This window comes from Colias croceus, chromosome 7 (assembly GCF_905220415.1).
Source record: "Colias croceus chromosome 7, ilColCroc2.1".
Lineage (NCBI taxonomy): Eukaryota > Metazoa > Arthropoda > Insecta > Lepidoptera > Pieridae > Colias > Colias croceus.
The window spans coordinates 9552301-9567159 of record NC_059543.1 but is presented as its reverse complement, the minus strand read 5'-3'; the positions used below and the strand labels follow the sequence as shown (position 1 = coordinate 9567159).

Below are 14859 nucleotides of genomic sequence, written 5' to 3'. Positions count from 1 at the left end.
TAGCAGGTCAAGCGTACTTGGAATTTCAGTTGTTACGTTTCAATTAAAATACTACAGCGAATCCATCATATAATTACCAACTTGTCTGTTTGCTGCAATGAGAAAACTTCGGTTTCTGTATTCTTGACTTTACTTTATTTACAAATTTGATTATTGGATGGCGATAACTTAAAAATGAATTTAATGAAGAAGGTTTATTCGAAATCCTGAAAAGGTTTATTTGCAATCCCGAAATACATATCAATGTTTGTCACATTGTATTTGTTAGAAAGTTTCTATTATTAAGGTTGTATGTAGCATTGCGTACGGACGGAAGCTGTCAATCTCTAATAACAGAGCCGGCTTCGATACTGATAATATCAAACTAGACCGGGAGGAAGCCTTTACAAATCGCATAGAAAGACACTTGTAATGTGATAGTGGCTATGGGCAGCCTTTGTTAGTGTAACATCGGACACGCGGAAACACTTCTCACTGTCATAGCATTCAACATATTGCGTCTACGTTAAATAAGCAAATCGAAACTCCCTTTAAATGGCTATTTGATATCTATTGAAAACTACGGCTATTGTAAGCTGTGAATTTCATACCATGAAATGCTGTTATGTTCTGTTTCTGGTGTTTGTTTTGATGTCAGCACAACTATGTTTTTATTCAAGATTGATGTGGAAATTGAAGCAGTAATTTTGCCACCATTTGTTATCTTTTTTGTAGGTATGTACCTACTTAAAATAATAAAATAATAAAATAAATCTTTATTTTGCCAAAAACATTATCTTTACAAAAATATTTGCGCTGACTCTCGAACTAGAGTAACTCTGTGTCTCAAGAGCCAGCGTTCCTCCTTATAAATACAACTACATAAGTACATTTTTTAAAGCAAAACAAAATTCGGTTTGATTACAAAAAGTTTAAATTAAAAAAATATATAATATGCATATACTTACATACTATATAATAACATATATTTAGACTTAAATAACTACTTTTGAAATTTGATATTATAATCTGCGCTAGGGAAATGAAATATCGTGCTAAAGACAATTTGATCCATCTTCTTATTCGATTACATTGACGTTTTTAGCAAAGCAAGGCACAAAGGTATTATGCTAACTATAAGTTAGAGGGGAATTTATAGCTAAATGCCATTAAATCCTTTGTGAGAGATCCGATAAATAAACATGAGACAATCGAAGCCGTCGCCCTCGTGTCGTACGCAAAACCAATTTAATCTGATACTAAACGCTAACTTTACTTGAGACTAACTTGCCGAACGATTTAGTTCAATAGTAATATGTTTCTTAATGAATTCGCTGGAAGGTTTGTTATTTTTCGACAATATCGATTTTGGGTATGTAGCGTAGTTATAATGGATAGGATCTTATATCTAGAATTACTATTGATTGTTATTCATTGTTTATTGGCTGGCTATCTCCCTAACTCGACCGTTTACTGTGGCTACTGCTACACCGGGGCATTGAGTAATATTGGAGTATTGTATTTCAACCGATTGCATAGGTATGTGAGTAGAGAACCTGAGTTGTTCTACCGTTCTCCTTTGAACAATTTCGTTGGTTTGAATAAGTTTATAGCATACCAACATTTATGGTTGACGATAAATTTTGTATAACACATATTTAAATCGAATGGAAGTTTTTTTAGTTTAAGGCTTTTTCTTGCGATTTATAATGAATATTTCAAAATTGGTTAATAATATAAATAAATCGAATCCATTATAAAGTTATGTTAAATGAAGTAATTGTATAGCATATAAGTAGTAAATAATATCGAGAAATCTGTAAAGTTAATGGAGTCCCTATTTTACAGCAAGCTGCTACACGGATAAGCGATTCTTGCTCGTATTTAGACCGCGTTAAACGTTATTTTTAATTGTTTTCCTTCTGTTTGTGGCATCTTAAAAAGTACTATTAAATGTGTCAAGTCGACACTTGGAGCACAGACATAAATTCCTTGTTTACAGCCACGAATACATCTAGAGGTAGCTATTATTTATTCTGTAGCCACTAGGTAAACTTGAACATCGCATACGAAAATGTATTTTATATTTATTAACACAAAGCGTTTTTGAATGAACAATTAATTGAAAATGCTGCGTATGAAGTGAGTTTGGATATAAATATTTCGCCTTGTCGAAAATAACATTTCCGGCCTTGTCTACTTGCGATCAATGAGCAGAAAATCAGTTTCCTTGAATCAACCCAGGGGGTGTCGGAATAATAAAAAATATATTAAGTATATAGGAAAGAATTATACAAACGGAAATACAATTAAAAGATATTGTATTCCTATATAAAAAAAATATTTTTACATTGAATTTACGATGTAGAAATTACGATTAACAGATGGCAGGTATATGTTAACAGTATATTTAGTTAGTCGGTGCTTTTAATTCATTCAACGAGCTCACTTGATTAGTTGATCAAGCCTAGACTTAGGCTGTCAGGGCTATGACAGCTATTTTGTGCTGAAGTCACGTAATGATGGATCTAGTTAATTTATAACTTAAATTATAATTAACTAGCGGTCCGCCCCGGCTTCGCCCATGGTATGTTTACGTATTCTCTCCATAAGAACCATCCTCGTATAATATTAGATGAATTAATATTTACGGTGAGATGGAAATACAAACAGAATTTGATCCTAACATAAAATATACATTCTAATTAACAGAATAAAGCTATGTATATTCTTAGTGGGTCACCTCACCCTCCCGTTTCCAAGTAAACAACACGTTAATACGCTATAATCATGTCTTTTACGCTCATAATCATACACACACATCTCGATATCTAAACAGACAAAACATGAGCGTTCCAAGAATTCGCTAATAAAACAATAAGTCATGATTTTTGTCTAATATAGAAATGCTTTGAGTTAACCGCGTCTCGCAAATTCCTCACGGGGAAAGATGGTATTTATTCCAGGGGCGTAACTCGACTCCCAATTATTGGGTAAATGTTTGTACGGAGCCGAGTGGGCCCCTATTCTTGCTGAACATGTGCCAAGTGCACCCATTATTGAAAGGAATAGTTGCTCTCTGATGAGCACGGCCAAGCCCAATATTTATGATGCTTTAAGGAGTGCGAATTTTGTGTGGGGATACGAACTGGTAGGTAGCAAAGGAAGTGATTTGTGAGCAATATTAATTAAAGTAGCATGAACGTAAAATCATTTATTTGATAATCTTCATAATAATTTAATAAAAACGGTGTCGAGAACTAATTTATTAGACCTAAAGATATCTAGTTGGAAATAAACATTATTATTATCATAGTTTTCAATAATTCAATTATAACTGTATTTACTTACTACTAATTATACACATTAAAAATGAATATTAAAATTCTAGGATAACTTTTCATTTCTAAGTTATGTTTATGAATTATGACTTAGCGAAATTAACGTTGAATGATTTTGCATGTTCTAAATGGTAGATACCAATATATTTTCCAACACCCAAAGAAAAGATACGTTAAACTATCTTGTTAATTTATAGCTAGGTACTACTTACGTATATAATATAAAACTTTTTATAATTTGAAGTTTAGTCAAGAGCAAGATCCCTACACTTTCAGTTAAAGTTGAAATTTGATCGCTTTGTTTTTTCTGAATTCGCTTGAGAATAAAGTTTCTCCAATAAAAATTACTGATCCAGGAAATAACCCACTCGCATTTTAGCAAAAAGTTCATAAGATCAGTTTTGAGATGTGTAACATATTGAAAACGCCTATAAATTATTTTATGATAGATTGTCATTATAATACAAAGAAATTAAATTGTCTCATTTATAATATTCTTCATCATAATATAATCGACACAGATAAACGCTATAGCAACATGGATATTAAAACGTAAACGTCAGAAAGCAAAATATTTGGTTACCCACGACTGTCGCTTCAAATCGCAATATTGCACAGGGATACCAAAAGTTTTCCGAATAGCAACGTTATTGTGTAGTTTATTGAGTATGACAAACGGAAAATAACGCTAGTACCTTCAGTGGCGGAGTCAAAAGGCACTCTAGTGAGCATATACATTCTGACGTGCAAGATAATCGGGTTCGTGGAGCTGATTCGCTCACAAATCGAATAAGAGGTATGTTCAAATGAAACTCCGAGGGTGGCTTCTGACCAGATCGAGCGGAACGTTCCGCTCCAACTTGCCTTACACTTCGCACTAAACTTTATTATTAATATTTAGTATTCGCTTTGACTGAAACACTAACAAACCCACAGGAGTTTGGGGATTTATTAACTGGCCTTGTAAGCGGTGTATATTGTGAATTTAATTAAGACGTTTTATTGTAATTACGTCTTTGCTATTTAAAGACTTTGATTTAGGCAACTTAATGATTTTATTCAAATTTAATCAACCTTACGTAGTTTAACAAATCACTAAAAGTGAATCAATTCACTCTTTTGCGGATGATGACCAAAATCATTTTAATCATTGTTACAATATGAAGTACCGTAGTACGTAATATATAGTTGCAATTAGAATGATACAAATGGCCAACGCGTAATGAAATATAAAGTACAAAATGTATGAAATCTATCTGACAAATTTCTCTCCTTCCTCATCGTCTGGGCCGAATAGAATTCTCGGAAAGTGTTCATTACATAGATGTAATTTGGTGGAAAATCAAATCATTCAATAGGATTATCCCTCTTCGCTGCAAAGTCCGTGTAACACTCCCCGCTTGGACAATTTCACACCCGTGATTATCAAAATTTATCGCGATTATATTTTAAATATAATTGTTTACCTCATCAAGCCGCCAATAAGACTAGGACAGTATTTTATTCAAACAATAAAACAACTTGGTTTTATATTTTATTACATCTGTAATATAAAACAAAACAAATACCTATACAATGTAAATCGGCTGCTCATTAAAAAATAGACGTAAAATTTATTTCGAAGGATCAAGGGAGAATAAACTGTGTTAACAAATGTGGAAAAATTTTAAACTTTGTTTGCATTTCTTCTCGTTCAATTAATTTACGTAAATTCCGTCACATAATTTGTAGAAAGGGATTGGAAAACAAAGCAAATTATTTGTTAATTAAGCCGTATTCACAACATTTGGGATTATACGAAAAACGTTAAGCCTTTTGTTTTCAATTACAGAAAGGAACGTAGCAATAAATACCTTGTATTATGCGATACTAAAATCCTTGAAAAGGGTGGGCCAATAAATATTTAAGCAACTCATGAAAAGTTTAAGCTTTTTACTGTCTCGATTTATTGGAAAATTACGTCTCAAGCCTTTCTCAATAAAGATTGGAAAACTTATTGTTTATACATCGAATCCCACTGCAATCTCGAAATTCCGTTAAAATAAAGCCTTTTTTGGCAACGAACTTGATTTAGTTATTCGAATCTTGTTAGTCTCATACTAGCGTTGATCTGGTGTCTTCAACAGCTCTTATATATATTTAGGACTTAGAGCCTTAGAGGTAGGATTTATGTAAATGGTTTATATAAAGGCTTGAACTGGGTTATCTGTGATATGGAACGAATCACGTCGATATATTGATTGAATCTTTTCAATCAATATATCGACGTGATTCGTTATGCTTGTGCAATCCTAATAATATAAGCTAAAGTAAAATATACCATAAATATTCTAGCAATTTCTTAACAAGCAATGCGTAATTTTCTTTTGCGAAATTATCATACACCCACACACAGATTGTACTAAGTAACTGTATCTTTTAAAGAACGTATTACGTAGATGTAGTTACAGGAATGAATAAATCATGATACAAAATTTGGACGTAAAAGATTCCGGTAGATTTTTAGGGATTGCATTTTCAGCAAAATATGGAGACAAAATTCATGCATTTAGTGATTTTGCGATTTTAAGGTTCTAACAATGTACGGTGTACACGAATGATATCGAAGTTTTTTTGCTTTTTTTTTTTAGCAGTTTTTAGTAATGATTTGACTTAGAAACTGAATCTCGCACACTCGCATTTCGCTTGACTAAATGTCAGGAATAAAATAGCTAGAGGTTTTACAGGATTTTACACTTGTACGATTTATTAGGAATGCTGGGACGTAAATAAAACCCGCTAGATTATAAACCGCTGAGTCTAGGGAAATCTTGCTTAAGTTGCTCCACACAATGAAGAGCGTGTACAAAAATTAAGTATGCTTTTCAAATTTGCACATTCACATCTCGGTCTTTGACATTTAAAATATTCAAATCCTCGAACATTCTAGATACTCTGGAATTACCAGTGCCTGTGTTTAACATTAAGTATTGATGTCGGAATAAAGTGGAAATTGAGTTTGATGTTAACGACACGACCAAAAGCATGTCGTAATTGCTTTCACTATCGAAACCAAAATATCCCGATTATTAATGTGGAATGTTTTTGAAATTCAATACGATTTAAATATAGATTACTCATTAATTTAGTTCAAAATGATGTAGTTCAACATCACATTAAATAAACTAGATACGTGTAGTTGTATAAATGTAAAGATTAGTGAAGACTACAATTTTATTTTATCGCAAAAAAATACACGTTTAAGTAGACTGTAGAAATCGTATTTCCTTTAGCATTTCGGAGCTGCAAATAAGTATTTGACGTACTTTTAGGGCTGCTGGCTTTGCGTTACGATTCGCTACGATAACATTTACAAACTTAAAGATGATAATATTATGATGATATAAAATTATTTTTAGGAGCGGCACAATCTGACACTCAGAAGCAAATATTTTTGGCAATTCTCTTTAGTATTTTTTTTTTGCGGCAAATCTTACTTTTATGGAACGTCATCGGACAACCTCACTAACTAAGTTTGGACCAAGCTATGGCATGAACACAAAAGAGCGTCGAAAGTTTGAAATAATTTCTGCTCAAATTTCCAAAGGTTCTTAAATCTTTCACTAATCGTAAAATCTCAAAAGCTTGTAATTTCCTTAACATTTGTCTTTTGTTTAACACGAAAGCTTCAAGCCATCTTTAAACTAATGTTGCGAGATTATCTAAGACGCATTTTTGGGCAATAAAGGACTTTCAACGCCTTGGTACATTAATTAATTGTATTAACCTTATCTATCTACTTAGCAGAAATTACTACTTGATTAATATAAATCAATATCATTACATCGTTGTGTAAGTATATATTATTCGGGTGTATTATATAATATACAGTTAATTAATATTTCTCACTTAAAATGTTAAAACAATTTGGTTGTATTTTGGATTATAAATAAATAATAAATAACTTAAAAGCTTCCATCGACTATCTCACGATTGAAGCTGCGGGCTACATGTTATAATAATAAATTAATAAACCTTAATAAAAACAATATTAAAAATGATTTACCCTTTATTTCATACTATATTACTTTTAGCCGTTCGCTTGCTTAATGTGACTGCTGCCTGTCTCATTTCAAGGATAAGCTGGCTTAAGAGAAATAGCCTTAAACTAGAGTTGTCGCATACATAACGATTTTAAACCTTTCTTTATTTAATTCGTTTTTACTTTTGTACTAGACATTACATTGAGATAAGGTCAACTTCCTAATTTAATGATAAGTATTTTCTTACTAAATTAGTAGTACCTATTAAAAAAACCTGAGAAATGTCTAAAGCATTTGAATGCTATAAAACTAAAGAAAACCTTCAGATTAGTTACATCTACTTCTTCGTAAACACTGTAATAAACACAAAACATGCGTCGTAAATCAGCAGATTATTTCCTCCCGTATTGTTCAATGTAAAAGGGATATGAGTAATATAATATGACGGAAAATATTTATCAATATGAGGTTAAAATCTCTGTGCATGCATCGTGAGTGGATCTCGCCTCATCCAATTTTACCTAACGCAGCACTCACCTTACTCTCAAGCTTGAAAATTGATAAGCCGCACTACGTATTTGCTGCTGAATAAGGGTCTTTGCCAACCACATACATTTTAGTGTAACAAATATAATACATATTTCATGGCCTGAGAGCTATTCGTTCCTTTTTGTCCAGTTTGGGCGTTATAAAATTTTGTGCATGTGTAATAAAAGTGTTGTTTTTTAAGTTCATGATTTATTTATTTAACTTTTGCAATTTATAACAATTTCCTAATTCCAATAACATATTAATGCGTAGCAATTATTGGTTTTCTGGTATTATTGTATTAATTACACTATATATTGTACAGAGTAGTATTCAGAACCTCTTCATAAACTTTTAAATTACACAAAAATGAGGATATTCCCCATGACCTCTTATTCATTAATCGTGTCTAAGAGACACTCGAGGTACCTATTGTTAATAAAATAGGGATAAGGCTGCATTTCAAACCACTTCAAACTTATCGTAGCACGATAATACTTTTAAGTTGTATGAATATATACTACGGGCTACGAGTTACGTAGTTTCGTAGCTAAGTGCTATATAAAGTTGATCTTTAGTCTTTCTCTACTTGTAATAATAATAAGCATATAATTTATAGGACTAATATTATGTAATTAAAGGTATAAAATTAATAAACGGCTGGTATTAGATTATTTTACTAACGGATTATATTAAACATAGTAAATAGGGTTTTGAGGCGTCAGATTGCTCGAAAATTGCCTAATTGGGTAATAAAAGAGAATAATTCTCCGTGAAAATAAAAGTTTTATCTGCACAAAGGCAGATCACTCTATCATGGAAATGATTGCTGTATGTTGAATACCACAAATAAGCGAAAACATGATACGTATAGCTTTTAATTATGTTAAATATCGTGAAAAATATTTATCAAATTAATACGAATGAGTTTCAGTTACATCGTTATTTTTACGCCAATTAAACCAGCTGCGGTTATTTGAAATGCTCGTCGAAATTTCAATTTTTGCACATTCGAGTATGTGATGAATTATTTCACATTTAAAAATGTAGCGTAATTAAACAGACTGGTCATGATTCCTGAATTTTTAAATTGTGGTAAGTATGTGAAATAAAAAGAGAATTATAGATTATAACAGGGACATGTATTTGGCTTTCCAAGAGGCGTGTATAAATTGGAAGTATAAAATTATGTTACCCACATATTTGGTATCGTAAACAATTTATTTTATATACATATCATTGAGTAAATTTTGTTTTGACGGTAATATGAGCATATTCCGAGAAACGTTGTCGCTGTCGTTCCTTACCAAAATAAAGGTTTCGAGGAAAATAATGTTATATTAAATTGAATTCGAGCTGTTACATGAAAATAATACGTGTAAAAAACAATCTAATTTTAATAAAATATTTTAAAATGTACTCTTCTACTCTTTTTTAGAATGCAAAATTAACTTTTTCGATTGATTTTGACACTTCTAAATATATTTAATGATTCCCAGATTCTTCAACCTAGCTTAAGTTATAAAAGTATCCAAAAAGAAAAATATTGAGATCACCATTAAAATCTTCTCTTTACATACAACATTTTTGTCCTACAAAATCGTTTGTCCAATTACTTCAGCTTCGGATAACCCTTTGATACAGACGATCTGTGGTCATTCACCAATAAGATGTATTCGCTCGATTATTTCGAATTACCGTAAACCAGTTGGGCTATCAACACGGTAATTATCGCGTGTAATGTAGCAAACATTGTTAGCCGAGTTATATTGAGGTAAAGTGAGGTTTAGTAGTGCCATGTGCATGCTTACCGCTAAGTTCAGCCATCGCAAACTTCACACTTTGTGTTTCTTGTGTTTTATGTTCTATAGTCTATGCTAACGTAATAATATAATCTTCATTTAGCGTAAAGTAGATTTTTGTGCTCTTTGTGAATGTAAATTTTAGTAAAAGGTATTATTTTTATATTGATTTTCCTTTAATGAAATAATTGGGCTTTTTATTATAGTATATTGATTTGTTGATGATAAGGTTTCTAACAGCTGTCTTTATCGTTTTATATGGACATTGAAAAGAGGTTTATTTATAATAATTCTAAAAGAGTTTTTAAACAACCCATATTTTTTGATGTATAAAAAAAACAGATTTTTATGAAAACGTTCTTGTATTTTCGTAAAATAACAACCGTTTAAATATTGTAACAGTCATTTTATACGTTTGAAAGCGGAAATTCTCTTTTAATTTGCGCAAAGATACACTTAACATATTATTTGTAAAAATAACGGCAGAAAATATTTCCTCGCTCGAGCCAGAATTAGGACACAATGTAATTACTCCATAATACAGTTTCAAAGCAATTCGATATTTGAGGAAAATATTATGGGAAAATAATTATAAAACCAGCTTAGGATACGTTTCGGCGCAGATAATGCTTTTGTATGAATTGGAAGGGGATCAGACCCTCGATGTCCCATTATGAGCACAAATACAATTATTCTGTTTCGTTTTTTGGAAGAATTTATTAATGCAGAAAATTGCTTACCTCGTGCAGGGCACTAAAGCTGTGTTGTTATATCTGTAACAAAACAAATTAATTATTTATATGTATAGAATTTTCTAGAATTTCTGCAGCTTATAGTAATCTAGTGTCTACCACTATTGGACGGTTGGCAAATTGCCCGTAAGTGCACATAAACGAATAAGCAAGTCAGCTATTTGCAAGACTAATGGAACCTGGAAGGATAGCAGATAATGTCACGACAAGGTTTGTACTTCAATTTACTGATCGAACTAACGATATTTATTTAAAGGTGGTGTGAAAAATAGTTCAAATATACTCTTGTTGGTATATACATATCTTTTTAATAATAACATTATGGAGTATTTATTTTCCAGTAAAAGATTCAAAAAGGACCGCCTCCTTGGTACAGTGGTTGACGCGTGAGCGTAGCACCAAGGGGTCCTGGGTTCGATTCCCGGTCGAGACGAAGAAAAAAAATGTCTCGTGCTGGTAGGACACAGAAGGCTGATCACCTACTTGTCCCTAAAGAAAATTGATCAGTGAAACAGATGTATAATGCATCTGCCCCTTACCCCACTAGGTGAAATGGGACTTCACTTTTTAAAAGATTCAATACATTCTAATCATTTTAATTAAATGAATAAGTAAAAATATAATAAACAGAAATACAGAAAAGTTGAACTGCATTCTTAATTACATAGTATTGAAAATATTGTGAGATGAGCATAGAAATAAAAGTCTGTGGCTACGACTGAATACAGAAAAATAAATTGCACATTGATCTCGTTTCAAACAACTTTTATTCCGTTTGAATCATTTCATATCACATTCCGACTTTGTACTGAGAACAGAGAAAACTATAGAGACGCTCAGTGAACATCCTTATTAAGCATTGTCAAACAGATAATATAGGCCAAATATTTTGATACGTAAAGTGCGTAATCTGTGCAAGTTTCTTCGAGTTGATCGCGGGTCCTAAGTAAACCACTTCTATTGACAAGTGTTTGCAAACAGACCAATGGGGCTGATAGACATTTCTTCGGCAAATTGCGTTTGCTTCCTTCTGCGTTCTTGAACTAAGCTTATTTTTATTTCGTTGCTTGTTTACGAAAGAGGAAAGTGTAATCTCAATAATAAAGGAAAATTCAAAAATATCACAATACATAACTAATATATAGAGAAATAATATGAACACTCCGTAGAGAATATTTTAATGCAAAAGTACTGAAAACCTAGATAAATTGATAGAATACGTGCTATAATTTGTGAAATCGAAACATAAATTGAATCATTATGACTAATTGATAATGACGGAAAAGCTAATAATATGAATAAGGATTAGATTCACGAATGTAAATTATTGTTGAATTGAATGTACGTGATAATTACATACGAAACTAATATGATGTTATGCGATATTATGTGAAATAATTTCTGACAGGTTAATGCTGTTTCCGCGGCAATCCCATATTATTCGAATAGAAATTATGCTATAAGCTTATCAACTGCAATAAATAAATAATTAAACTGTATCATTATTCTTGCTAAATAAAATCAGATTTGATCAAGATGTACAAAAAAATCGATACTTAGACCTATATTATTATTTTATTGTATCCATGTATAAAACCTAATAATATCTCAATGGTAATAGCATAATCAAAGCATAAAATGATAATTAATCTTTTTGTGAATTAAGCTTTAAATAAAAGACGCAAACTACAATATACGAGCCAGAAAGCGTGTCTAGTGAAAAGTTCGTCAGAAATTCTTGTAGTTATTTCCAAGTAAAAAATAATTATCATTGTGACCCTTTCACAACATTAGTACTGTGATGTCCACGAATTATCCTAATGGACTGCGAATGAACGTAACAAAAAATAAAACCAACAAAACTTGTTTTATGTTTTCCTTGTACATGTATTTACTAGTAATTAGTATTAGTATCTATATAATTGTCAACTGACTTCGAGAGAAGGAGGAGGTCCTAATTCGACTGTATTTATTGGCTTCGTTACCTTTCTACTGGGTGAACTGATTTTGGTGATTATTTTTTTGCTCTTAAGCTGGTCCCCGTTTGGTCTGGTTCTGACAATTGAAGTTTTTTTTTGTTAAAAATAATTATTAGATAATACTTCGCTCTACTTCAAGATCCCTTGTTTTTAATATATAATTTTTAAAAATTATATAATACAAACAGTTTTTAATTAATTTTTTTAAGGGTGTAGACAAAACTAATGATGATTACGATTAGTATTGCCTTATTTATCTACTCCGAGACCAGAGTAGTAAACAAAGGCTAACATTTTCATTAATATAATATGTCCTTGTAAATTACCTACATTCCGAAAATTATGAATAACATAATATTGTCACTTTTCCTTAGGTATCGGAGAGCCTAATTAATATACCAACTTTGGTGTGGTCGAAGACAGAACCTTTAACAATGTATTTTTTTAAACAACACCAATTTCATTGACTTTTCGTCTTTCATTTACTCGATAAAACGTTTGAAACGTTAATGTTTATAATAAATTTAGTTTCAACCGCTACAAGTACTATATTAGATTGCGCATGTAAATTGAAAATTAAATTATAAGGGGTGATTCTATCAAAGATAGACGTAACATTTCACGTTTGAACAAATAATAGAGGCAAGTGAGTGAATGAAATTCCAGACAGAGTTGGGTCCTATGTAAACTTCCCCGGTAACCGAGCTTTGCTCGCTGGCGATGTGAATCGAAAACCTTTATCGAAATATTATATTATGCTTTATTGAATTATTCACTTATAGGACAACTAACGTAATATTGTAACACTAGGGCCTAGACATAAAATGTGACTTCAGCCGGAACACACAGCCAAAAACATTGCAATAGAGAAACTTTCTGGTGCAGGATTCTACCAAATTATTATATTGAAACTTATCAAAACAATCCTTTCATTGTTTCCTGAATCTGGTTATGTTTTTCGATTATTCTGTAGATTATGATTGAAATCTTACGAACGTTTCTTTGTGAAGCACGGCCTGCAGATTATGATTCATTCTGTCCGAGAAATAACGACTCGTATAGTCGTATTATAATACCATCCTCCGAAAATGCTCTGTGAAAGTTCTCCTTCAAGTATAAGTATAACAAACTAGCTTTTCGCCCACAGCTTCGGCTGCGTAGTCAAAGGAAAAACCTGCATAGTTCCCGTGGGATTTTCGGTATAAAAACTGTGTTAATCCAAGTTACCTGTATGTGTGTGCCAAATTTCATGGAAATCGGATTAGCAGTTTTTGCGTAAGAAACAAACATTCATACAAACTTTCGAATTTAGTAGGATTGGAATCTGGCTTCCGTAGGTTTTGCATAAATGCTTATCTAAATTGTATTCATATCATCACCCATTTCGTGTAATATGTTTTAATGTTAAATAATACACAGATAAATTATTAGGCCTCATTTTGCTATTGAGTCGTTGTCAGATTATTTATCAATAAACATGTATTTCCGATCATTAATTTGCATTTATTATCTCAGTATCTAATTATGCATGCAATTGGAAGCAATGATACTACTTTGTTCAACAAATTATTTTTCACCGGTAAATATGTTTAGTCGAATGAAGTGTTTAAGGATTCACAGAATTAAAATACGATAAATTAATTCAGAATACATGGTTTACATATTAATTGAATATGTGATAAAATTGTTGATAGAAAATAGACTAGTTGCGCGTTTATTTTTTACATTCACAAACTTGTTTTAGAAAATTTGAAATATTTTTTTACATATTATTTTTAACTTTGAAATAAAAAGGTTAAATACCTTTTTAAACACCTCCAACACATTGATAATCTCAGTCTGTTTTTTTATTCAATTTTGCCTTGTTTTCATTTAATAATTTTTCAGTGTAAATACTGTTGTAAAAACACATAACTTCATAAAAGTAAATCGTTTTAACAGCAAACTTATTAAGCCCCATTGTCACCGCTGCTGACGTGCGAATTAAAAACTTTATTACGCACAACAATTAAATAAAATTATTAAATACGTGATGTGTTTATTCGGAAGTTATTTATTATAACTTTAAGTATTTTATCATAGCTATAAAATGATCAGTTATGTGTTAAGGAAAACTGTTACGGGCCAATGATTCGGGATTTATTGGCGATAAGTTTAAAGCCAGAAAAAATTACCAACTTGTAAACTGTTTTCTGTTTCTTTTTTTATCATTAAAACGTTGAATGGCTATAATTTTATAAAATCTATATAAAATTTTAATATTACACAGTACGGGCCGGTCGACATTGATTTTATTTTTGTTTTGTTTGCATGCAAATTCCAATACTTATTTTCACATAGGTAACAAACTGATATAAAATTATTTGACCGTATCCCCAGATCATCATCTTATAAAATTATACGTCCTAATCTGTCAGATAAATGATACCCTAAACCATTGCATCCACTAGCTAATA

General features: G+C 31.4%; 1 protein-coding gene across 8 annotated transcripts in view; it reads right to left on the bottom strand.

Annotated features, from left to right (window-relative positions):
• Window positions 1–14859, bottom strand: part of LOC123693459 (poly(rC)-binding protein 3) — a 132190-nt gene that overhangs the window by 27440 nt on the left and 89891 nt on the right. For all 8 annotated transcript variants that reach the window (XM_045638573.1, XM_045638575.1, XM_045638577.1 and 5 more), the window contains one exon: window positions 10413–10445. The gene's annotated coding sequence lies outside the window, so the exon portion shown is untranslated. The remainder of the gene's footprint in view (window positions 1–10412; window positions 10446–14859) is intronic.